Here is a 26,084-nt window from a genome sequence, read left to right as displayed (position 1 = left end):
TATTTTACTGTTTTCGTCTCTTGTCTCTCATTTCGTAATTCATTTTAAAACATTTACAGGTGATGAGTGTTGTGTTATTAGAAGTTCCTGTATTTATACAGCATAATAACACGCACACACAAATGTTGGTGGTGCAAAAATAGACGATCATGATTTTATTGACAAAGGCAAAAGTGGCACACAAATGTAAGTTGTTTCTGTACAAAAAGAAACACAAATGCAATGTACAACAAGAAAACTGATCGTCTATAATATAAATATGCAATGATATGTACAACCTAATGTTAAATTATGATGACTGAACTTTACAAGCAAGTAGGATCTCATAGTAAGCAGAGAGGATGATTTGGTCTGTTCTTAAGTCTGTAGCGACTTAGTGGACCTAATCAACAATAAACATACACACGTACGAACTTGTAGAGTCCGACTTCCAATAGGACTGTTACGCACTATACAGTATATTAATATCACAAAGTAACTAATTCTTTCTTCTGACAGTTTTCAGCCCCCAAATATTTTACAAACATACAAGGCACTGAGAACTCGCTGTACAAATAGCTTAAAGTTTCTTTCTTCGTAAACAATAAATAAATAATCCATAGACTGACTCTTTCTGAAATAGTTTAGGAAACTTTATCGAGGCTAGCTCGTGTTTACGGTGACGTCACACCTCGGTTGCGAGGATCCCCTCACTGAACTCCTGCTTGTAATTTTCTTCGATGACGTACACGCTGCTGTGAGGACACGAAAGGGAGGACTCACTGAAAGAAAAAAAAAATTAGTTGCTCAAAATAGTAAAAATAGTGACTAGAAATAGTTTACTAGTGCAAGTGCAAACAATTAGTTTTGTTTGTTTAAGCGCAAAGCTTCACGATGTGCTGTCTGTCCTCAACACTACGATCGAATCCTGGGTTGTGGTGTTAGAAGTTTTAGGTTTACCATTGATCCAGATAAATATTTAGCGTACAAGACAACTTAGGCCCGGCATGGCCAAGCGTGTTAAGGCGTGCGACTCGTAATCTGAGGGTCGCGGGTTCGCATCCCCGTTGCGCCAAACATGCTCGCCCTTTTAGCCGTGGGGGCGTTATAATGTGACGGTCAATTCGTTGGTAAAAGAGTAGCCCAAGAGTTGGCGGTGGATGGTGATGACTAGCTGCCTTCCCTCTAGTCTTACACTGCTAAATTAGGGACGGCTAGCACAGATAGCCCTCGAGTAGCTTTGTGTGAAATTCCAAAACAAACAAACAAACAGGACAAGTTAAATAAAACCTTAATCAGGTATGTGTAAAAAACATTACGCTCTAATGAAATATGAAAAGTATCACAATACAGAGGAAGAAGAGAGGGGTCGTTTACAATTTTCGTTAATAAAAAGGATCAAACATGGGATGGTCAAAAGTACGAACCTGTTTAATAAATTGCGACAGAGTTAATAGATTTTTAAAATACTTTTCCTATCAATACCCATTTTTTAATTACTGTGTCTAAGAGAACAATAATTTCCTACTTTAATTTTTGTATTTGATACAAGGGATGTGTGAATGTGTGTGTTCGATGCTTTTTAACGACGAAATCGTGAACGGCCCCTTGAGCAACATTTTAATCACCTATTTACAGTCAAAAGTAAGTATTATAACTTAATCACAGGAAAAGAGCTAAGTTTTAGTTACAAATTTATTTATTTTCAGCAAATAATAATATAGATCGGCATGCAAATATATTTGCTTTAAATACTTTTGTTTGTAATTAAGCACAAAGCTAGACAATGGGCTATCCATGCTCTGCCCACCACGGTTAATGAAACCCACTTTGTAGCATTGTAAGTCCGCAGATATGCCTATGTGTCACTGGGGAGGGGAGCGTTTATATATGAATAAACAGTAGTTACAGAAAAAAAACCTTGAGTGTAGATTCCTGCTAATCATAAATCTCAAAAATTATTTAAATTGCTCTGTCGATAAAGGGACACGCACATCAGTACTAGCTTTTATAATGCCTCGATTGTATTAAACATTCACGTACAGCAAATATTACAATCGCCGTTTTGATATCTGTAGTGGGCAGAGCACAAATAGCCCATTACGTGGGCTTTTTCTTAACGAGCAGATAATAAAAATGGATAATTGTCTTTTTTGAATAACTGAAACACTCTTTAAAAACAACTTTTATACACATTACTAATTTCAGTGCTAGTATAGTCTGAGACACATTTTAAAATAACATTATGTAAAAATATTAGTTTTAATTTTATTAGAAATATTTGGGTTTCATTTATCAGCGGAAATCGCCCATTTCGCTGAATTATAGTCAGCGTTTTCATACACATAGTTATTCGATACTTTATTTTAACTTAAAAAAAAACAACTTTTATTCTGAAATTTCACTAGACGTTTCACTTGAGTGCTCACGCAAGGACTGCTAGTCACACTTTACAAGAACCACGTCTAGTGCTTGGAAGTTCATCCCTCAGTCAACGATAGCACTCATTCTCCTTGCCATGGTTACTACTACTACACGGCATTGGAATACCCATTATAAGAAGCTTGTACGAATGAAGACAAAGTTAGCTTTAGATCACATAAACTGACAAACTTTCCAAAACTTCGTTATACTTAGATTTCTAAAACAAACTTCTCAGTGAGCAAACTAAATCCACAGGATTTAAACAGATAAGCAGACAGGTGACTTCGAAAGCATATTGTGGAAGGGGTTAAATAATCTGAACATCACTTTCTTTCTCTAAAGTTTGTATAAACGTCAAAGAAGTGGCTTGACCTTTTCATCCTGATATAGGTAAATTTTCTTGTCATCATGGTCGGTCACATAGCGTTTGACTAACCTATGACATAACTGATGTCAGTGCGCTCCAGTGTCATTTATACTTTTTATGTGTTCGGTGTGGGTGGTAGAAAAGTAGTTCTCATGCCAGTGGTGGTTAAAATAAAACTCAGATTGGAAGGTGGCTGATGGGGACTAAAGTTCTTCAATATAAATAAAAACACTGGTTAATACTGTTGAGAATAATTATCAATAGTGAACCGAAACTAATAGAAAACTTTAAGTCTAAACCTTTAATATGTTAGCACTAATTCCAAATATTTACAGAAAATATTTTGTTCATAATGAGTCATTTTATCGAATAAAATATAAGTTGTTTCTTTCTGTGACAGATCAATAGTAATCAAAACTTTGTTTGAAAGATTTTCTGGTCAGTAACGTATAAAGGATTAGTTTATACTCTGCAATCTATGATACATATTCAATAACCTTACAGGTTTTTACACCTTATCTTATTCACAACAGATGTTTTTTTTTCAATCAATTGAAATACCAATATCTCTAAAAATGGAGCTATACCGTTTCTCTGCCTCTCACGCTCTAGACGCCTTTTGATTATTGAAATAATCCGATAGCTGGACTTGCAGGGAACAAAATATATCTCTAAAATTATGGTTTAAACGATGAAACCGGGGAAACATTAGATATCAATAGGCCTAAAAACTGTTACAAAAATCAAGTTAACTGATTTAACTTATTCATTGCGGTTCAAAAACAGAGGTGTGTAAAAATAGTATTTTATTTGTCTCCTATAATCGCTGCCTAAGATGCTTTTTATTAAATACTAGAAACAATTAGTTGAGCTGGAAGAGGAGAGACTGTTTTGTTTTATTATGAAATTTTGTCGGCACAGAGTCGTGTCTCAACTTCAACCAGAAGAAAAGTACCCAAATCATAGGAAACATCAGTAGTGTGGACGGAAGTGAAACGTGACTGAAGAAACAAGGAGAACGAGTAGAAGTGTAAACAAATGATAACATAGCAGATTAAATATGCAAAATTAATAACTGTGAGTAAAAACTATAATAGCCTAAACAGATTAGACAGATACATTTTTGATGAAGTGTATTGGGGTGTGAAATGATGGGAAGGAAAGTAATAAAGTAATATAGTTCTTTCGGGGAACTAGGATGACGATTTTGGAAAGATAATCCGCGATCATAACATGGTCATAATACGTAAAGGAAGGTAATATTCATATTGTATGGCCAAAGGTGAAGTGGATAATTCAACTCCCAGTACGTCTCAAGAAAACATTGTATTTGATTGTTTCTCTCGATTGCTTTGGAAAAGGTGGCTGTAAGGTTAGTTTTTAGGCGAGATGTTTATCTTAGTTAATGTACAGATATTTCATAGAATCCAAAAGCTAAATGGGAAAATGATTAATATGTACACTGAAGAGTTGAGTATCACGACAAGAGCTAGGTTTCACAAGGCTTAGACCAGTGTAAAAAACCAGATCTTACACAGCTGGAGAAAAAAAATCGACAGCCAGTTGAAGTACCCTTTTTTAACACTGTCTAGTACACCACAGATCGCGAGATCGAGACAGGTAAATTTGAAAATATGAAAAGAAGAGGCAGAACACCTAAACTCAATGAAACTGGTGTTAAATTTATTTGTTTATGCAGCCTTCGGGACAGAAGGAAGACTGCCACTGACTACAAGCATGAGATAAACAACCATGTGCCAAATGACAGAAAAGTGTCCAGGCCTATAGTATTGAAAAGACTCAATCAAAATAGAATATTCAATCGTGTAGCATTTTAAAAAAAAACACACCTTTACTTCGATCTCCAAATATTGTCAAGAGACAGAAATTTGATAAAAGCCTAAAACTGAACTGTTGATGGTTGTCAAAGGGTGTTATGGACGGATGAGTCCACTTTTGAAATATTTGGTTCAAAGTGTAGGTTGTACTTCCGGCGGAAAAAAGGTGAAAGAAACTTATCTCAAATCAAAAGTTACTTCTAAAGAAAATTTATGGTTGTGTAATAGACATCTGGAATATAATCCCAAATGATACTTTGATTAAATATGTTGCAACAATGCCTAAAAGACTGTCTGCAGTTATAAGAGCAAAAAGTGACATAAAATATTAACAGTTTCCTGAACTAAAAAAAAACCAAATCAAACTAGTCAAGATGGTTTACTGAGGTTATAAACTAAGAAGATTTTGGACAGTTTCTATAAGTCAAGGTAAAATTTGGCGCGCAAAATGACAGTAAATAACGAGTTCAGTAATAAACTAAATTGTTTTGTTTGTTTGTTTTTTTGAATTTCGCGCAAAGCTAGACGAGGGCTATACGCGCTAGCCGTCACTAATTTAGCAGTGTAAGACTAGAGATAAGTCAGCTAGTCATCACCACCCGTCGCCAACTTTGGGCAACTCTTTTACCAACGAATAGTGGGATTATCTGTCTCATTATAACGCCCTACGGCTGAAAGGGCATGTTTGGTGTGACGGGGATTCAAACCCGCGATTCTCAGATTACGAGTCCAGGGCCCTATCCACTTGGCCATGCCGGGCCTATATAAACTGAATTAATGATGAACATTCTTCAGATATGTGGAGTAGGGTAGGGGTGTAATGCTGTGTAATCCAGGTGCTGCTTCACGTAACAAACAAAATGCAGCACTTGGATTACACAACATTACATGACCTGGATTAATTTTTGAAAGGTTAGTGAAAGCAAGACAGGAAATATCGACAATGAAAAAGGGATTATTTGAAAAGAATGCGCGCGAGAAAAAACAGATATTTTAGGAGAGCAGAATAATAAGCATGTTTGCCTTTACTTTTATAAGAATAAGTAGGACTATCCAGTTGACAGATGTGATAGATAGGAGTGGCACCCAGTTTATCAAACAAGTGTGTGTGTGTGTGGTTGAGGTCTCGGTAATGAAAGCAAATTATTCTATTGGTGCATTTTACTATAAGACGGGAGTTGTATATAATTATTACAGCTGTCACGGCGCAGTGGTTGAGTAGACGTAATTCTCGATACTTTAACTCTACAGGGTGGCCCGTAAGTCCCTACCCATCCATATATCTTATGTATCCAGGGTGTCACCAGTATTCTTGCGCTCATGTACCCACGTACTTGTCACAATACGCTCTTCAAGTGTAAATGGGCTTACATCGGGCATATTTCTCTGAAAAAAAAGAAACAAATTTATAATACATGCGTAATTGAATATAACATAATAACATATGGATGGGTAGGGACTTACGGGCCACCCTGTATATCAAAGAAGATTCTCTACAACATCATTATGCTCAACGTAAATACGCATCATAAAAATAGCGCTTTGTAATTTCTGGAATGTGCACTAATCTACGAGCTGAGATACCATTCTCTGACGGTTTACTTATAATTCCTCTTTTGAGTCGCTGATGGGATCACGCCATAGATTATAATTATATAAGAGAACATAAGCATACGACGTGAAGAAAATTGTAGTTTGTGCCGAGGCACACAAAGCTTGCGTTTGAATATGTTCTTTTCGAGGCATATATTACCTATCTTGTTGCAGGGTGTACCAAAATAGTTGCATTGGAAAGTTTTGACAATCATACGATAACGTGTAGGAGTGATTTGTTGGATTATAGCACTCATACGATATCTGGAGAAATCCAAAAATACAGAAAAAGTTGAACAGTATTTGGTATCTCAGTAAAATAAAAAAAATCGTTTCGTTTGGTTTGCTTCGAATTTCACACAAAGCTACAGGAGGGCTATCTGCACTGGCCGTCCCCGATTTAGCAGTGTAGAACTCAAATTGCGGAGTCGAGGACCCTAACCACCATGCCATGTCAAGTCCCAAAGAAAGCAAACATTTAACTTGAAATTGAAGGTTAATTAACAACAATGGGTTAATGAATTAATTGTTAATGAAACAGCACAAACAAAACGTTATATAAACAAAGCGTATTTCAAGAAATCGCGAGACGCAGCTGTGAATCTATTCAGCTTAACACATCTTCAATGCATGAAACGATATTTTATTTACACTATAATACTTCAAAAAGTTACGGTTTTAAGCACAGGAAGCTCGGAAACTATTAAATGAGATCTGGTGTTGAACAAAAAGCTTCTAGACGGCAACTTGTGAACAACACAAAAATTATTATTTTTTTTTCGATTTTGAGTCGCAATGGATAAATTAGAAGAAATATGCAGGGGAAAATGCAGTTAACTTGACGGCAAATACTCATCAGAAAAATGAAAAGAGAGAGGTTTTATAGGTGAAGTGTTTCATCTGAATGAATAACAATTACATAATTAAACCATAGGAACATCACTTCATCCACTGAACGCATTTAATGTGTCGTTGACAGTATTATCGTTACCTGCTTTAAAGAAACCAGATTGGAACGTCATTAAATCGCTATCTCTAAAACCAAACCATTAAGTTCTGCAGGGAATGCTTCTAATCTGTGAGTAGATCTTGTCCCATTCCTCAACTAATACACTGCCTTGTGTATTTATTTCCAAGGTGATAAATAAAACATAGGTCAGAAATGTCCATAACTATTATATTACGGTTTCTTGTTCAGTGTATTCCATCACAATTCTAACATTATGACAGTGAACAATTACAGCATCATGATAAAGTGGTTCAGCAGCACACTTAAGGGCTTATAAAGCTAACAATCGGGGTTCAATATCTATGATGGACTTAAGATATATATTTAGATAGATAGATAGTCCAGTGTGTAATTTTCCGCTTAAAAACACAGAAACAAAAGAAAATGTCGTCTGACTTCACACATGACAAGTCAGTATGTCAAAGAATGATAAATTTGCCACTTAAAACCACAACAAGATCTGTTAGTCTTTACACACTGCATCCTTCCCACACCATTACTGACTAGACGCCGGAAACGGTCATAATAAACAATAATGAGCATGCCATCCATCTATGGCTTTTCACATTCGAAATCTTGGTAGATAGATACATGAAGCCTTGACTTGGACGTGAAGATATAGATACTTAGCGACGTTATTGACAATTCTACTGATATCAAATAAAATTTATGGTACCATGAGGTTAACTGCGTGGCTGAATCAGGGCAATCACGTCCTTATGCCTCAGTTATGAATCTGTTGTTACCGTTCATCACGAGACTGCTGTCCAGGAGTACACACTAGATCCACGAACAGTAGCTGACAGTTCCTTATACTGTACAGGTAATATGACGTACGTGACAATATACGACCTTAGCTATAGGTGTGCAGGCCAGCTGTCTACAATTTACTCACTATGAGTCTGGATATATCACAACGAGTTATTACTACTTGTCTCTTATGTTTTTCCAATTTTGTATATTTGAAAAGTTCTGGCAGTTTGCAGATCCGGTAAAAAACTCAACCTTCTACTATCAGACACTCAAATAATTATAAGGCAAAAATAACCCAAGTTAATAGAGAAACTCGGTAAACTAACAAATCTGAAGACGAATTAGGAAGTACTCTATTTTCAAGGCGAATAGCACTGGTAAAAACTAACTGAAACAGCCTGAATTTTCGCAACACGCGCTGTTGAACATAAAGACATACGGACTGTTTTTGTGAAATGTATTCAGTTATTAATTGTTTAGGTCCCTTTATGTACGGCATATATACACACACTGAAAGCGTCATCTGTATAAAACTGTATAAAAAATTTGTAAAAATAAATAAAGATCAAGTTGCCATTTTTTTACACTTCAATATCCATTTATAAAATTTATTTAAAACTAAATTTTAGAGACGAATAATATCGTGTGCGCAGAATCAGTACATAAAATACTTTTATGAAGTATCAATGGTATTGGATTGTTAGGAAGAACACGCATCACTGTTTACTATTTATTTCAACACGAGTTCTATTCATCAAAATGACAAATTCAGTTCCAAACTTTTCCTTCCCTTGCTATACAGGCTTACGGAAAGTCACGTATGATATTAAAATGTTGCCACTAAAAAGGTCTTGTTCTCTTTCTTATTAATATCTTCCCGGTAGGACAGCAGTATGTTTATGGACTTCCAACGCTAAATCTGGTGTTTGATACCCGCGGTAGACACAGAAAACAATGTGGCTTTGTTATAAAATAAATAAACAGTTTATAATAACTAATTATGGAAAACAGCGGAGCTTCTTAGGTGATGGCAAACTTCTGAATTTTTTTCAAATATCTCTCGTTGACAATAAAAACGAGCGTTGTTTCTATCTTTTTCTGTATTATTCTTATGTTAAACAGCTTCAAAAGTCAAATCAGACCGTACATTGTGACTGTGACTTGTAAACTGGGTTAAACAAGAAACCTGTAAGTAACGGCAGGCCCATGTTGCTTTTTTAAATTCGAATATTTGTGATTATTGGCAGTTCAGGGTAAAGGACGATAACTTAAGCTTTTTTGTTTGTTTGTTTTTGAAACTCGCTCAAAGCTACACGAGGGTTATCTGCGCTAGCCGTCCATAATTTAGCAGTGTAAGACTAGAGGGAAGGCAACTAGTCATCACCACCCACCGCCAACTCTTGGACTACTCTTTCACCAACGAATAGTGGGATTGACCGTCACTTTATAACGCCCCCAAGTGTGAGCATGTTTGGTGCGACGGGGATTCGAACCCGCGATCCTCAGATTACTAAACCTTTTTATTTGGAGGTCCTACATAAGGGCATTTCAGCTAAACTGGCTGTAAAGAAATATAAATTTTTCGAAAGCTTAACTTTTAGCAATCTGCAACTTCATTCAATAAAGTACCGAAGGCACAATTAACACAATAAATATATTGGAAGATTATATTGGAAGATTTTTGTAACATAAAATAGCGTCTTCCTCTCATCAGAGAACTTTGTCAAAATAATATTAACCTTCAAAAGATTTCAGGCAACACAACTACGATGATATAAAAAGCTTTTGATAAAAAAAAAGTTAATAGTAAAAATAAATACCTTTTGTTGACAATAGAAGACACTGATGTTATGGATTGTATGGACCCCCTCCTTTCTAACGCACTTTGCGAACTAGAGAGCTGTTTTTCATAGTCTGTATCCAATGTTTTATCAGAGTGTCTGCTACAGCAGTCCTTATTTAGAAGTCTGCTGATATTGGTTCTGTGCACATTTTCTTGCCCTTTTAAAACAGAAGATGTATCTCGGCCTTCGGTGCTAATATTTAATGACTTTTGATTAGGCCTACCAATGGTGTTAATGATTTTACTGTCTAACAATTTGTTGTTCATGCTGTTTACTGTATTCTGTTCATTCTGTTTTTGTATTATCTCGTCTTCGTGCTCTCTTTCTTGTTGCTTTCGGCGACGAAAAAATAATATCAGTAAAATTGCAATCAGAACAAGTAAAGGAATCAGCGCAGAAAGTGTAGCGATCAGCGCCACCTGGTGACTTGTTAAGCGAGACTGTTTTGCGTCATCAGAGATATGATGAGAAACTTCCAATACAGAAGTAGGGCTTGTTGCTTTCGGTCCGTCGAGGGATGCATTCTTGTTAAATCTTACACGGTGAAATCGCGCACTGGTACTTTTATCCTCAACTGCATGTGCATTTTCCTCGCACCGAATACCACCAAATCCAGGTGGGCAGAGACACAAGATCTCGTTCACACGGTCAATGCAAGTTCCACCATTGAGACAAGGGTTGGAACGACATTCGTCGATCTCCACTGAACAATCCTTAGAAGTAAAACCCGGTTGACAGTCACATTGGAAATCATTGATCAAATCGTGACAGACACCACCGTTAGCACAAGGTTTTATAAGGCAATCGTCCACGTTGGTCTGACACAAAGAGCCCACGAACCCTGGAACACAGGAACAGTGGAAAGAGTTGATGTTGTCCACACAGGTACCACCATTGAGACAGGGGTTCTCTGCACAGTCATTAATATCTATGTCACAGAGATCCCTGTGAAGCCAGTTTCACAGATGCATGTGTGGGCGTCCACTCGTTGTACACAGCTTCCTCCTAGAAGATCACATAAATATCTGTTTAAGAAAGATCCAGATTTATTATGAAATACAACAAATAGCAATGAATTATACAGTAAAAGAATTCGATTAAAAATGCCAAATCGACTTATGGGAACCGAACGTTTTGAAAAGTTTTCATGTTAGATATATCTCGTTTTTTATTGTTTGCTTCCTGAGTATGGAGAGTTTGATGTCTAGACTAGCTTCATCCTGCCTATGTATTAGGTATGTGAGAACTAATGGCAAGCTACTGATTTCTCTAAGTCCTCAAATATACAATGTGCGCATTAGAAAACCTTAGAGAGCGCCGTGAAAGCCAATTTGTCCATTAAAAAACATCCGCTTAAGATGTCCTTATTTTGAGATTATTATTGTTATTGCATTTTTTTTATATTTCAGTGTCGTCATACCTGGAACGTCTGCAGTAAAAAACAAACTCTACGATTCATATTTTTTAGAAAATAAACATACTCTTCAATGTTTTATTTTATTCAAGGGTTGTTCAAAGCTGAAAGACTGTAATATCTTCAAGCGATCAATGCGAAAGAAGTTTTCTTTGTTGTTGGTTTTTCTTGTTGCAAATTTCAAGTTTTCCTTTCTCTCTCTTTGTGTTGGTTATGAATGTAACAGTAAATATTTTATGGTTAAATGATTGTAAAAAGAAAGAGAGAGAGGGAAACATTAAGAAAATATTTGAAGAGCATTAAACTAGACCAAAAAAATGAGCGTTTCTCTATCACTTTACATCCAAGGATTTATTGTGTTTTAGTGCAAAGTTATACAATGGACTGGGCCTCCTGTCAACCATGGAGATTCAAGCCCCAAATTTTAGGGTTATAAGTCCGTAAGCGTACCGTTTATCTTAAATATACCAGCTTCAGTGAAATTATGAAAACGAATTTCTTGCCAACCGCTAGAACAGCGGTAAGTCTACGGATTTACAACGCTAAAATTAGGGGTTCGATTCCCCTAGGTGGGCTCAGCAGATAGCCCGTTGTGGCTTTGCTAAAAGAAAAACGCAAACACACACGAATTTCTTAGGCAGAGTTATTTAACAATGTATTTTATATTTAAAACATGTAAAAAATGCAACCTTTTAAAATTTAGTTTAAAAAATTATAAGAAAGTTTTGACACGATTATCACAACATGTCTTTTCCTGAATCTTTGACCCTCTCAGGAAGGCTTTTCGTTTGTTTTATAATTACCGAAAAAAGCTACGCAATAGCAGATCGTGTTAGAGAGGTTAACATGCCAGACTGTAAAACTGATAGATAAGACGAAAGACAGTTAGTTAGTGTCATCCAATGCCAAATATTAGGATACATATGATAGTTCGAAAAGTTGTACTGGACTATCACTCTTTGTCTGTTTTGTTTTAAGAATTAAGCAAAAAGCTACACAATGGGCTATCTCTGCTCAGCCCGCCAAAGGCATCGAAACCAGGTTTATAGCAATGTGAGTTCGTGGACATACCGCTGTGCCACTGGGGGTGACTGTCACTCTTATAACGCACCAACGAATTCAAAGTGCGAAGTGCGTTTTTGCGGATACGCGCTGCAAAACTTGATCGTATCTAACCAATAGACCACCACCGTCCATCTCATGAAAAACAAAAGTTAACTTCTGACATGGTATACCTACCATTCAAACAAGGGTTTGGTTCACAGTTATCAGGTTGAAGTTCACAATGGTCACCAGAAAATCCATCAGGACAATACAGAAGTAGCCATCTGGTCCAGTCTGGCAGGTTCCACCATTCTGGCAATGGATTGCTGAACATGTGTTCGTTGACGTTTCACACTTGCGGCCGTAAAAACCACGTGGACATTCACATTTGTAGGTTTTATCCGTTTGCTGGAAGAAAATGAAATAGATTTGTTGTTTACAGACCACTACTGACCGCCAAGAATTGTACTAATCATAAGATCTTTTAAGCTCCCAGCCAATGTAATTAAACCAGGGCTTTCCAGATGTAGACAGAAAATGTAAAGAACCGTTACTATGCCAACCAATATCTGAAACAATAAAATTCATAATCATCACACCAGGACACGCGCAATCTTATGAAATCTACATTACGGTACTCGTGAGTAACAACTTGCACCAACTTGTTTGTTGTTAAGTGCAAAAATCTACACAATAGACTATCACTGCTGTACCCTCCACGGTTATCGAAATTATGTGTTTAGTGTTATAAGTTCGTAGACTCACCACTGAGGTAGTGGGGACTTAGTTTTATAACCGCCACATTAGGGTACTTGGAACAATCAACATCATTAGTTTCAGTCAAAGTCCCACACACTTGAGTTCAAAATATCATTAACAGAAGACGTGTATACGTGTAAGTCTCTGATCATTCACATGGATGACGAATATGTTACAACAAACATGTTCTACACTTCATACTCATGAAACAAAACAAGATAGTAGCATCATTGCTGCATTATCATGACATTTTATAAATAAATATAAGAATACTGTGTGAATAAAATACATTTTAAGACACCATACGTACAATGAACACTTCATTTCTATATGTGGTTTAACCTTTCGATTTGCCCTTGTCTAGGGTTACTGACGACGGGTGTAATTCACCAAAACCGTTACAACTCAGTGATAAGTGGTAAATCAAATAACATATTAGGTTTCGCGTTTATTTGTTCGTAATTCTACTGTTCAAATATCTTCTATATATTAAGGCAAAGTTCCTCTTCCCAAATTTTGAGTTATACAACTAAAACACTGCGTTAAGGGAACCCAAAATATCCTCACAGGCTGTTCTTATGCATCAGTATTGCAAGGTCAACGTCCCCACCGTTAGTAGTTTATTTCTACACCAACGATTGTATAACAAGCTGGTCTAGTCTTACAACATTCCTTAACTGCAGGTGTGCTGTCTTGTGTTTTAATTATTAAAGACACTCGGAGCAGCTGGTGCAACAGTCTTTTTCTGATTAAATGATCAAGAAAACAGAGTGAAGAGAGATAAGTTTTTCAAGTCCTTGTTTTTTTTAATGATACTATATTATTACTCTCCGCAGGAGTGAACGAGCTAGCCTTACATTACACTAATACCTAAAGGTAAAAATTACCCAACACTTCCACCTGGATATTTAATGGCCTTGTTTGAGGTAACAACAAAACAAAACAAAATGTTTACTTTGCATTTCCCTCCGTTTTGGCAAGGTTGGAGAGCACAACTGTCCACCTGGAACTCACAATTGGTCCCTGTGATTCCCTCAGGGCACGTGCACGTGTAGGAACCCTGGCCAGTGTTGGTGCACGTGCCCCCGTTCTTACAGGGCTTGTGATTGGTGCAGTAATTTAAATCTGAATAACAGAAAAGAGACGCCAGATTTAAACGTTTTAGAGATAAACTGAAATGAAACAAAATGAAAATTACCCTGTTTCTCATAAGGTTTATTAACTAACTCCAACAATACGAATTGTTTTACGCTACTCCAGCTAAATTAATTAATTGAGTCTACTTCAACACTATATTTTTCTTCTAATAATTTAACATATACATTTGTTTAAGTCAATATTTAAATAGTTTGAAGTTAATTCAACATTGGAACGCTTTCACTAAATTTACTTTATTAAAGAAACATTTTAAATTTATTTTAAAATAAATGCAGTCAATCAAAAGTATACTTCAAAGTTATTTCAAATTACCATTTTGTTCAAATTATTTAACAGAAACGTATCTCAATTATTCAACAATATGAATTTGTTTAAGTTTCAATACACAAATCGTTGAATCTATTTTAGCATACAGTTACTTCGGTAGAGAATTTAAAAAAATATATTTTTCTGCTGTGTGTGTATGTGTTTTCTTATAGCAAAGCCACATCGGGTTATCTGCTGAGTCCACCGAAGGGAATCGAACCCCTGATTTTAGCATTGTAAATTCGTAGACTAACCGCTGTAACAGCGGGTGACTTTATGCTGTGTACATATGAGCAAGATACAATATAAACGCAACTTTCAAAATTACGAATATTACTGTCTGGAAAAATTTAAGAGTCACTACACGCGAATAATAAACGTTCATCTTTATGCTTTAAAAGTATTTCCTATTATATTAGTTTAACCATTAAACAATAACCATATTATTACGTGGTAACACCTCCTCTTACCTTGGTTACACAGTAAACCACCCCATCCTTCTTCACAATTGCACTGCCAAGGTTCGGTACACGTTCCGTGCACACAGTTTGGGTAGCGCATGCACTGTTGACACAGGGGTCCCTCCCAACCATATCTGCACCTGAAAAAAAAAAAAAAAAAAGAGCTTTGTTTTGCCACAAACACGACCGACAAGTAACCCCAATGTATAATGGTGTTCAGTTTGATAGCAACGAAAGAAAACTATCCTGGGAAACGTTAGAGTTCCCACGGGGAAAATACCCCAGAAAGTTTATAAGTTCCCATGGTGTAATAGAAAATACTAATTAAAATAGAAAATCGGAAAATGTGTACAATATACTTACTTGCACTTGTTGGGTTCATTGCATCGGCCATTTTCTTTGTGGCAGCCAAGAAGGCAGATGGCTGAAAGAACACGAAAATAAACAAGCATCAGCTGAAACTTGATGAAAATAACCTCCGAGGCACAAAATCAATAAAAGATATTAATGTAAAGTTATAAAAAGGTTATATAGTTTTATGTTTTCATATAAGCGATTATTAATGTTGCAGCATACTACTTGAGTGAAACGAAGCACCCGCAACTGTTTCGTTAGTTCATTTTAGTGATTAACCACATTAAACGTATTATATAAGAGCATTGTCAGATAAATGCTAGAAATAGTCTCACTGTGACTTTGTTTATTCAATATCTAAAGACATTAATTATTAATCACAGTGTGTTTGTGTTTTCTTCTAGCAAAGCCACATTGGGCTATCTGCTGAGCCCACCGAGGGGAATCGAACCCCTGATTTTAGCGTTGTAAATCCGTAGACTAACCGCTGTACTAGCGGGGGGCATTAATTACAGTAAAGGAAATCTCCATATAATATTGTGACGATGTTTAAAGCACCCTGCTCTTCGTTGGGTAAACAGCACATTTCCGGATTTACAGTACTAAATCCGGAATCCGATTCGCTGCTGTATTTCGACCACAGGTAGTTTTAGCCTTACAAAATCAACAATGATGATAACTCTGCCCTTAATGTCATTTAACAAATTTGAGGGTTTATAACGCGAAATTTCAGGTTTGGGTTCCTGAGGTGAGCACAGAAGTGACAGTCGATCGTGTAACTTTGTGGTTAATAACAATAAAACAAGAGCAAAAACAGAAGTTACGTCCCCCGTTGCATCAACGGGAACTTTATGGGCTTATAACATTAAAACCCAGGGTTCAATTCCCCTTGGTGTACAAAGCAGATAGCTCAACATAGCTTTACACTGAAACAAACTCTCTTTACAGGATTCATGTTAACAAGCAATGTTGGTCTCCTTAAAAATAACTAAGCCATTGTTTTATTGTAAAATGATACGATGTCAGAATGAGTGAACAAATATATCAATAAAAAGGATATTGTGAAGTATTTGTGTATTTTTCTTAAAGTAAAGCCACATCAGGCGATCTGCTGAGCTCACCGAAGAGAATCGAGCCCCTGATTTTAGCGAAGTAAATCTGTAGACTTACTGTTGTACTAGCGGGGATCATTGTGAAGTGAATAAAAAAAATACCACCTATTACATATTAAATAATATAAAGTTTCAAAATTCACTAACTTGAAGATCAGATTAAACATTAAATTAAAGGTGTTACGATACACGTGATAAAATAAAAATAAGGTACTAGTTCATAAATAACTCCACGAGGGCGTTTGATATGTAATTTTTCTGTCTACTTAATGACGGGTTGGGAGTTCTATGGGATATTATATTAAAATATTACAAACTAAATTACTTAGTACAAAAAGAGATGGCGCTTTAATACTCTGTCATGATTTATCTTGTAGATTTTTATTATCTATTCATAAGTTTAATATTTGTTTCAAATGTCTTCTCGCTGTTTAATACGCCATTCTTGGTTAACAAACTGCAGTTATCTAACTCGGTTCACAGTAACAGCACTTTTCAAGGCTTTCAAAACTTGTGGCCCTCGTCGCATTATTCTACACACCACATATTAATAATAGATTTCACAATAAACTCCCGTACACCTACCTAACTTAAAGTTTGTATGATAAAATTACTCTGGGTTACAACTAAAGCAATAATAATAATATTGCAGGAAATACATATCCACCAATGAAAAAAAAAAGGTTAGCATTACGATATCATTAGTTACCATTGGAACAATATTCGCCTGTCCATCCAGGTAAGCATATTTTCTCGCCTTTGGAATTGCAGCTGTAGTGGCCAAACGTTTCGTCTCTTGGCCGGCATAGCTTGGCACAGGCGTCACCGTAGTAATTTTCTTCACACAGCACCCGAAAAGAATAAGTCATAGTGGTGTGGTTCGTACGATGTGCGTCTTGCGTCCACTCTGGTGAGACGTCCAGCCACCGCTGCGTGGCTAGTCGACTGACCAATGTCTTTTCTCCTGCTGTGTACATTTTCCTTCATTACATTGACGTTAATAACCGTGCACACATAGATATGTCAAATTTTACATAAACGCAGATTTAAATTGCTGTCGATATCCAAAGACGTCTTTAAAAATAGTTTTATTACATATACAGAAGTTCAACATGGCAAAGATAACACTAATGGTTTCACGTTATCGCACAACACTATAACAGTTCTCGTCACCAGAGATTAGAGGCCTGAAAGTGGCATACACAAATAGCTAGCTTCATTGCCTCTTCATAACATGACAACAACAACGTAACGAATGCAACGCTAAAAACTAGTCGAAATTAATGATTTTTTGTACGCTACGAAAAAGTGATTGATGCGAAAATTTCATATATATATATATATATTTTAAAATTAAACGGAGTTACTGGCGAGTTGATTTGTTTTCCTGATACTGGAGTTAGTGAAATAAAATTAAAGCGATTCTTAACTGAAATGCAACAAACAACCCTCCTGGTACTCACAATGTTATTAGTGTTTCATATACGTCTGAATATTCCATTCAGACTCTTAAGTTCTGAATTGTAAGTATATGCCTAAAGGTTATAAATGGTACTAGATTCCATTATTGTAAACTGTATTACCACTAAACGTTAAAACTAAACTACTTTAAGTAATAATTTTACTAAATCAGCCCACAATAATATAATATTAAGTAACATCCAACTCACAAGCGTCAGAGTTTTAACAAATAGTTATTGAATTAACCACACTTTTAATACACTTCGAACCAATTAAACTTAATAAGACGTTACAATATTCCCCTCCAAATTGATCACTGTATTAAGTATTAATTGAGCTTCAAATAATTAACTGCATGATAAAGACTGAAAAATAGCACGCGAAATTCATTTTAATGTATTATGAATAAAAACAACAACAGTTTTATAATATTATCATAGACATTAAGATTAAACGACATATAATCTGTTTAGATCAAACTGTATGTGTACATTTACCAGTTGTAAGTCAGGTAAACCACTGTTATATATAGAATGTGCCTTCTATTTGTATTTTTTGTGCACTCCGCCGTGTTGACATTTTGTCTACTTAGCAAATATTGATTGTGGACAAGCGCATGTTTCTCACGGTTCTCATGTCCCCAGTCTTAGAAGACAAGGAAAGAGTAGGGGAAGTGAATCACGGAAAGAAAAAAAAAAAAACAAGGCTTAGCATCGCCACTGATCTTGAGAACGCCAGATGGCTGACTGACCGTTTCCTGCAAGAAAGGTCAGCCAATGTTTGATTCATGTGCTCGCCTCTACCGTGGGAAGCAAGGTTAGTAGATTAACCTAGAGGGCGCTCTAAATAACTCATGATATAAGACTGCAGGGATTATTGAGGTAGTGTCGAATCTGACAGCTCAAAATTAAAGTTTTACGGGTAATTTTATAGGACGCTGAATTTACAATAAGCAGTGAATGGAACATTAATGTTATTTACAGAATTTATTCAATCTTATGAATACAATTATGAGTTTCTATGGGTACTGAAATGGGTATGCTATAATTGATCGCAGCCTCATGTACGTGAGAATCCTATTAAATTTCAATATTAATATCGTATTAGCAAAAATGAGTTAAACTTATTGTCAAGTGGTCTTCACTTGCCAATATACAGGGGAGTGGAGGGAATAAATGTAATTTCCACGTTCCGGGCAAACGACCAATAAAATATAATAATCAAATCCTGGATGTTTCATTGAAACTGTGTTACTATGACAACGATGATTTTAGTTGTTTCGTTTAAACCAATTATTTTATAATATTATTACAGCTTCGTCATTGAACAGAAAAAAAAATCGTTTTCATTACTTTAACTTAATATAGCTATCAGAATTAGTTTTTTGTAAAGTGTCTACCCATCACTTTAGTTTGTGTAATCAATAGATAGTACTGAACTGGAGTTGAATTATTTCTAAAGTTTATTTCTTAGGGATCTGGAGTAACATATCATACGGCTGTAAGTGACTGTACCACATTTTATACATATCGTACACATACACACGTCTGTTCACTTCCTCAGCGTGGGCCAGTGGGGTAAGTACAGTTTATTTGGTGGTTCAGACCTTTCCGTAAAACAGTGGTTCCCAACCTTTTTTATGCCCCGCACCCCTAAAAAATTTTAATATGTTCTTGCACCCCTCACAATAATTATTTATTTAAGAATAAAGGTGAAGGTGGCCAAAACAAATGTTACCTCGCACCCTCTGGAACGCTATCTCGCACCCCTGGTTGGGAACCACTGCCCTAACACCTGGGTAACAGCACATGCTATACAGTTTGTTTGGTTGTTCAGACCTTCCTCTCAGTACTTGGGAGACAGTACATGCTATACAGTGTGTTAAGTAACTGAAGATTATCCGGAAATCACTTCGCAGTACCTTTAACCTGCGCAAGTTGCAACTTACTAAACGGAGGGTAAAAGGTTTTTCATGTTACACAATCTTTCATAGAAATTCTCAGAAGATCGTGTTTCAGATAACTTATCCGATGTTTTAATTTTATAAACACTGGAAGAAAGAATTATTTATTAATAAATTTACTTACGACAAAAATCAATACACAATTACAAACGTACCTTCTCGGTTATTGTTTTCGTGCCAGGCTTCAACAATCAGTGAAAATGTTCCCTAAGGAAAGAATGAAAATGACACTGATATTAACAAGAATATACTAATTTCGCTTCATATAATCAAGTTACATTTTGAGTCATAACACTATGTAACACAAATTTTGTTCCTGGATAGTATATGTTATTTCTTAATTGCTTATGTTGTAAAAGTTTGCTTTATGTTCAAATTTTGCTTTTGTGACCTGGATAATGAAATTCAGAAATTAACCCATTTTCTATATAAAAACGGGCAAATTTGCACAGTTTCATTTACATAAGGTCTGAATAAAACAACATATGAATCAAGACTTAGATGTATTTATACTAAAGTTATGCAAAAATGTTTTGAGGTGAGTAGTTTTTCGAGATTTGCGACAGTAATGTAAATCACTTTCACATATCAACCCCCAAATACAGTCAGTCTCCCATCATGTTTTCGTTATACGCTCCCAAGTCACAAAAGCAAAGTTTGAAGAGAAAAATAGGTCTTTTTCCATTTACTTTAAGCATAAGCAATTGGGAAATAACACTTTCTGCCCAGGAACAAGAAAAAGTAAAAACCTTGTTACACAATGTAATTAGAAGTGTGAAACTAGCATTCATAATCATTAACCAATTATTAGACCTCTCCTCTCCCATGTCATCATAGGTCCAAATGCAATAAAAAACAAGACTCCTTACACGTAATTAATAAATAATTGCTGTTTGAACATGTATTCACGAAGCGATTATACAATCGTTATAATGGTTCAGCGCCATTCCTTCACATTACATATTGTGATATTGTTATAAATATGGGGAAAGATTGTTGTTTGATACTACCTGTTCTTTCAAAACTTTCAGAGACAATAACAGGAGCTGAGAAACAGTTTCATATAATTAAATGTTCCCCAATATTACAAAAATAGCGAGAATAACAAATAGATGACGTCAAATATTGTCTATTTTATTCTACTCTATTACTTAAACAAAAAGATGGACTGGCAACTGTTTAGTCCAGGATGGTCCACGTGCCCCCTAGTCGTGAATGACAGAAATCCGCCTTTTTCGTATTTATATTCCCTCCACAGAACCAGGGGTAAGTTTACAGACTTACAATGTTCAACTCCGAGGTTTGATTCACCGCCGAAAACAAAATGCAGGTAACCCATTGTTTAGTCTTGTACAAAACAAAACATCAGCTTTCCTATCTATATTCTAACCCCGGCATGGCAATCTGGGGGTTGCGGATTCAAATCCCCGTCACACAAAACATGCTCGCCCTTTCAGCTGTTGGGTTGTTATAATGTGACGGTCAATCCCACTATTTGTTGGCGGTGGGTCGTGATGACTGGTTGCCTTCCCTCTAGCCTTACATTGCTAAATTAGGTATGGCCAGCGCAGATAGCTCTCGTGTAGCTTTGCGCGAAATTCAAAAAGCAAACAAACCTATATTCTATTAATGAGCATTATAAAGAACGTAAAACTTCTACCCATACAACATACAAGTAGATTGTATGTTGAAGAAAGATATAATCACACCGCACTTGGGTTGAAGGGATGATTATTCGAGAACTACGTCTTACTTACTTCTAGCAGACAGTTTATGTCACGAAGATAAAGAATGTTACAACACAATAGGAAATTTGTCAATGTTTTAATGCGTTTATTATAAACATTTAGAAAATCTACAACTTACACCTCAAGAAGAAACACGATGTCTTGGCATACAAACTCAATACTCAATTACGTTGCCTGAAATGTTTAACTACTTTATGAACGACATCTAGTGGATGAAATAGAGAAACGTACAAGTTTAATATTAGTTTATCTCTACGATTATGAGAAAATCTATTACGAAGCTGATGAATAAACAGTATATGGTTTTATAAATAACTATTTGTGTTAAATGCATCACAAATTTTACGGTCTCCAGCTAAATCAAATAATGGTTTCATTCAAAGTCTTCGATAACTCGAATAACTTATTTTAAACGGGTTTGATTTTGTATTTGGTATTTTCTGTAGTCTGAACACCATCAATGCAAAACATGAGCTAAATGACCAGGTTAGAGACCTCAAGGTTCAGGTATAGTGGTTCTTAGTGTCGAACTGGTGTTTAGAGTAAAGGCAGCTAGTCGACAGTACCACCTGCTTACACATTAATTCTTGACCGAACAGTGAGCAGTATTGGTTGTTACTATTATAATGTACCCATAAGGTGGATATGTGGAGCGTACTGAACGACGTATTACGGACTCTAAACCTAGACCTAATGAACTAGAGCCAACAGGCCATCTGTTTATCTAAGCGACGTTTTTATAAAGAGCAAATTCAATATCGTGATTACATTTCTTCTTTGCATGTATCTGACATGCATAATATACAAATGTACCCATACAAGTGCATACCTCTAATTTCCTGCAGTAATCAAGCTATAAATGACGCAGAAATGAGCAACATCTTCTGTTTTTCAGCTTGCTTTCAATGGCTACATAAATAATCAGCTAGCTACGTTTAGAGCCACATAACGTATTACTTCTCGGTTAATGTGCACACTTAACGGATATATAAGAAGGATTATTCAATCAACCGGCGTGCGATGCCATCTAGAGTCCGTTTTATTTAACAGCTTGTATTAAGCAAGATTATCGAACCTTTGGCATGAGATTATGATCATAACACAAATGCTACTTAGAAAATGTATTATTTATGATGAAATTTTGTTTTCACTGCAAACTTCCTATCCGAAACGTTTATTTTTCTATAAATCTAAACGGATCCAAAACGCAATTCTTTCAACCTGGTAGAGGTTTAAAAGTTAAAACGCAACACGAAGTAGAAGGGTATTACATGGCGAAAAAAACAAAAACAGTTTTATGTAATGATAGTCAGAGGAGATAAAATACGTTTCGGCAACGTCCTAATTTATCTAAGCAGACCCGACATGGCCAGGTGGTTAAGACGCTCGACTCGTAATCTGAGGGTCGCGGGTTCAAATCCCCGTCACACCAAACTTGCTCGCACTCTCAGACGAAGGGGTGTAAAAATGTGACGGTCAATCCCACTATTCGTTGGTAAAAGAGTATCCCAAGAGTTGGCGGTAATGACTAGCTGCGTTCGTTCTGGTCTTACACTGCTAAATTGGGGACGGCTAGCGCAAATAGCCACCGAGTAGCTTTCGGCGAAATTCAAAACAAACCAAACCTTTCAGCCGTGGGTGCTTTATAAAGTTTCGATCACTTATACCATTCGTTGTTAAAAGAACAACTCAAGAGTTGGCGGCGAGTGACAATGACTAGCTGCCTTCCTTGTAATCTCTCAATGCTAAATTACGGACGGCAAGCACAGATAGCACTGTGCGAAATTCAAAACAAATGTAAGCGAAAAATTTGTTTTTCAACGTTAGTTCATTTTAACCAACAGCCCGGAATCTTTAAAATTAAATGACTCATGTTTATACCATCTAGCGTTACCGGCTTATAAGAAATGTCTGAGGTAAAGGTTTAACAACTCGTAAGATCGTATTTGATTTTGAAGCATAATTTGACCTTTTTAACTATGGTACAGTTGGAGTAACAACGCTAAATGTGGTTAAGGAAAAAAATTAATTGAAATTCTTAAAATGTCTTGTTATCAATACCGGAATTGATTTTTAAAATCAGTTTATTTCGTCGAACGTGAAACACGTCTGACAGTCACGTGATACGAAGCTTGTTTTTGCCACGTACTTCAGAGAAGTGTCACCTCCATAACTGTTTCATTTTCTGTTTTCATCTAGGTTTTCTTGACGACACATTTATATATACAATTTTGCTTTTATTTCTTTTTTCAGTGTTAAACGTAAAAACAACTTATCCAAATTCAATGTGAAACTTGCGAAAGTATATCATGGCATACGATTCAGTTAATTGATTTTAACAAAGGAACATCAGGGTAAACTAACGTCTGTACTGATGTTAAATGTTTGTTACAATAATCTGGCATATTTTTAAAAATCGACTGGATCTTGGTAATAATAACAACAGTGAGAAATGATTGTCTACTGACTTGTTAAATTGATATAATAAAAAACAAGCAGCCTCTAAATCCTATAGCTGTATTTATTAATTAGCCTGTGATACCATATCAACTCAATGACCACACAATATTAACAGGAAGAATTTATTTCACCTGGCACCCATAGTGTATGTAATATAAAGTTAGCAGCAGACAATGTAGTTGTATTTAAACATGTTTCCCATGTTCCAGTTCACATACATTTGTACTCGGAAAAATGATCTAACCCTAAACCTTTCAGGTAAATTTAGTTAGATTACCCTCGATTTTATCAAATAATACATTAATACTGTATTGATTTGAAAGTAATTACTTACCGGCCACGAAAAATCGAACGGGAATCGGATGGGGTTGATAAATCCGGGTACTTTTCTATCCAAAAGACGCACTGAATTATTGCCCAACACTGGAGTTATAATCTCACCAAAAGTGCACGGTGGCTTTGGGTCAATAGTTGTCTGGTAGTGTTTTAAACACACGCGGAAAGATGTCCGGCAAACACCACTACACAAGCCTTGCGAGGTTCGGTATCCCGTACAACAATTTCCTTCGAAATCACGACCGTTATCGTTGGAGAACGACACCAAACGAAACTCAAACGCTCCCGAGCTTGAGACCTACCGTGCAGCAAAGAAAACAGAAAATTTAACCTGTTGTCTATCATACAACCAAACAATTCTGTAGAAAGAAAACAACAACAACAAAACTGTCATATCTGTTATTATTTATACCAGCTAAGGTACAATAAAACGAATTTGGTTAATTCGACTACAATCATAAAAATATCATATATTTCGTTAATTGAGAAGATATTACTTTGCATAACACTAATATTAAAACTGTCACTGGAAAATGTAGTTATCGACATGAATTTTTTTTTAATTGAAACATGTAAACATATAAGTAAAAATGTTTATATTCATTATATTAAACAGTTAAACTTCAAATTGCATTACAAACGTTTTCTCTATTTATTACCTCCAAGTACCCGAGTTCTAACATATATACAAAATATATTTTTTATCAAATAATTTAACTTCAAAACATAATGAAAGATTTTTGTTATTTATTATTAAATAACTGAGTCGTAATTTGAAATATAACACAATACCTTTATTGTAACTGTAATATTATCTAACACAATAAATAATTTAAATTACTAAAATATTGTTAATATTTTAAGATAAATACTTTTTCTATTTGTAATTAACGTACTAACTTACACAACGTCATCTTACCTGTAACACTACAGATAAAAACACCACGAAAACGAGCAGAGACTCACGTTCTCGCCTCCCCATTGCGTCACGCTGTCGTCTGTTTAAAGTCTGTTTTCGATACACGTCGGCCTGGTCCCTGAATCGTGTAGGCTCCGCCCGCTCGCTTGACTGACAGGATTCTGAAGGAACACAGAAAACAGGGTGAGTCGCGTGCGACGGTGTTTCCGGTGGACAACGCGCCGCGGATCCAGGTGCTATATCCTAGGCGGAAACCACGGCAGCCTACATCCTATAGTGTGATCATTAAATAAGAACATCTAACCGATGTTTTTCAAAATCAACTGTTGGTCAAAAACAATGCAACTGATCTAAGTCTGCTATACCACTGAAGAAGTTGCATAACTTTCAACGCTTGTTTGGCGATTCCAATAAATGAATTTTCCTCTTCAACGTAACTAAACGAGAACTACGATAGCTCCACACGCCTACAACTGAGCTACTGACTGAGGGCTGTTGTTTGACACCTGGTTTTTATAGTGGGCCGGGCGCATGTACTCAACTTCAACGTAATAGGAGTCAGTCAAGCAGCGGTGGTGTTCTGGCAAAACCCGAACGTCGTTGATATTAAATTCATGAAGTGGTACTTTTAGAATCACACAGCAAGAAGTGTTGCAAATAATAAACGAACTACATTTTTTTTTTAAACTTGTGTTAAGTTACTGCTCACTATATATGTATTTATACACTTTATAAAGTAACTGGAAAATGATATTTTTCACTGATAGTTAGGGTTTATTTTG

The 26,084-nt window shown here is 35.9% G+C and overlaps 1 pseudogene across 1 annotated transcript; it reads right to left on the bottom strand.

Annotated features, from left to right (window-relative positions):
* Positions 1-128: 128 nt before the first annotated feature.
* LOC143250617 (uncharacterized) lies at positions 129-25,795 on the bottom strand (annotated as a pseudogene). Its single transcript, XR_013028255.1, has 10 exons — positions 25,303-25,795; positions 24,382-24,681; positions 19,995-20,046; positions 17,125-17,379; positions 15,313-15,373; positions 14,959-15,089; positions 13,980-14,149; positions 12,461-12,673; positions 9,784-10,812; positions 129-761 (listed from the first exon to the last, which is right to left on the bottom strand). The product of XR_013028255.1 is annotated as an uncharacterized LOC143250617 (transcript).
* Positions 25,796-26,084: the final 289 nt, after the last annotated feature.

Source organism: Tachypleus tridentatus, chromosome 1 (genome assembly GCF_004210375.1).
Source record: "Tachypleus tridentatus isolate NWPU-2018 chromosome 1, ASM421037v1, whole genome shotgun sequence".
Classification (NCBI taxonomy): Eukaryota; Metazoa; Arthropoda; class Merostomata; order Xiphosura; family Limulidae; genus Tachypleus; species Tachypleus tridentatus.
Note: the sequence above shows the minus strand (reverse complement) of the source record. Positions and strands in the feature narration are given on the sequence as shown.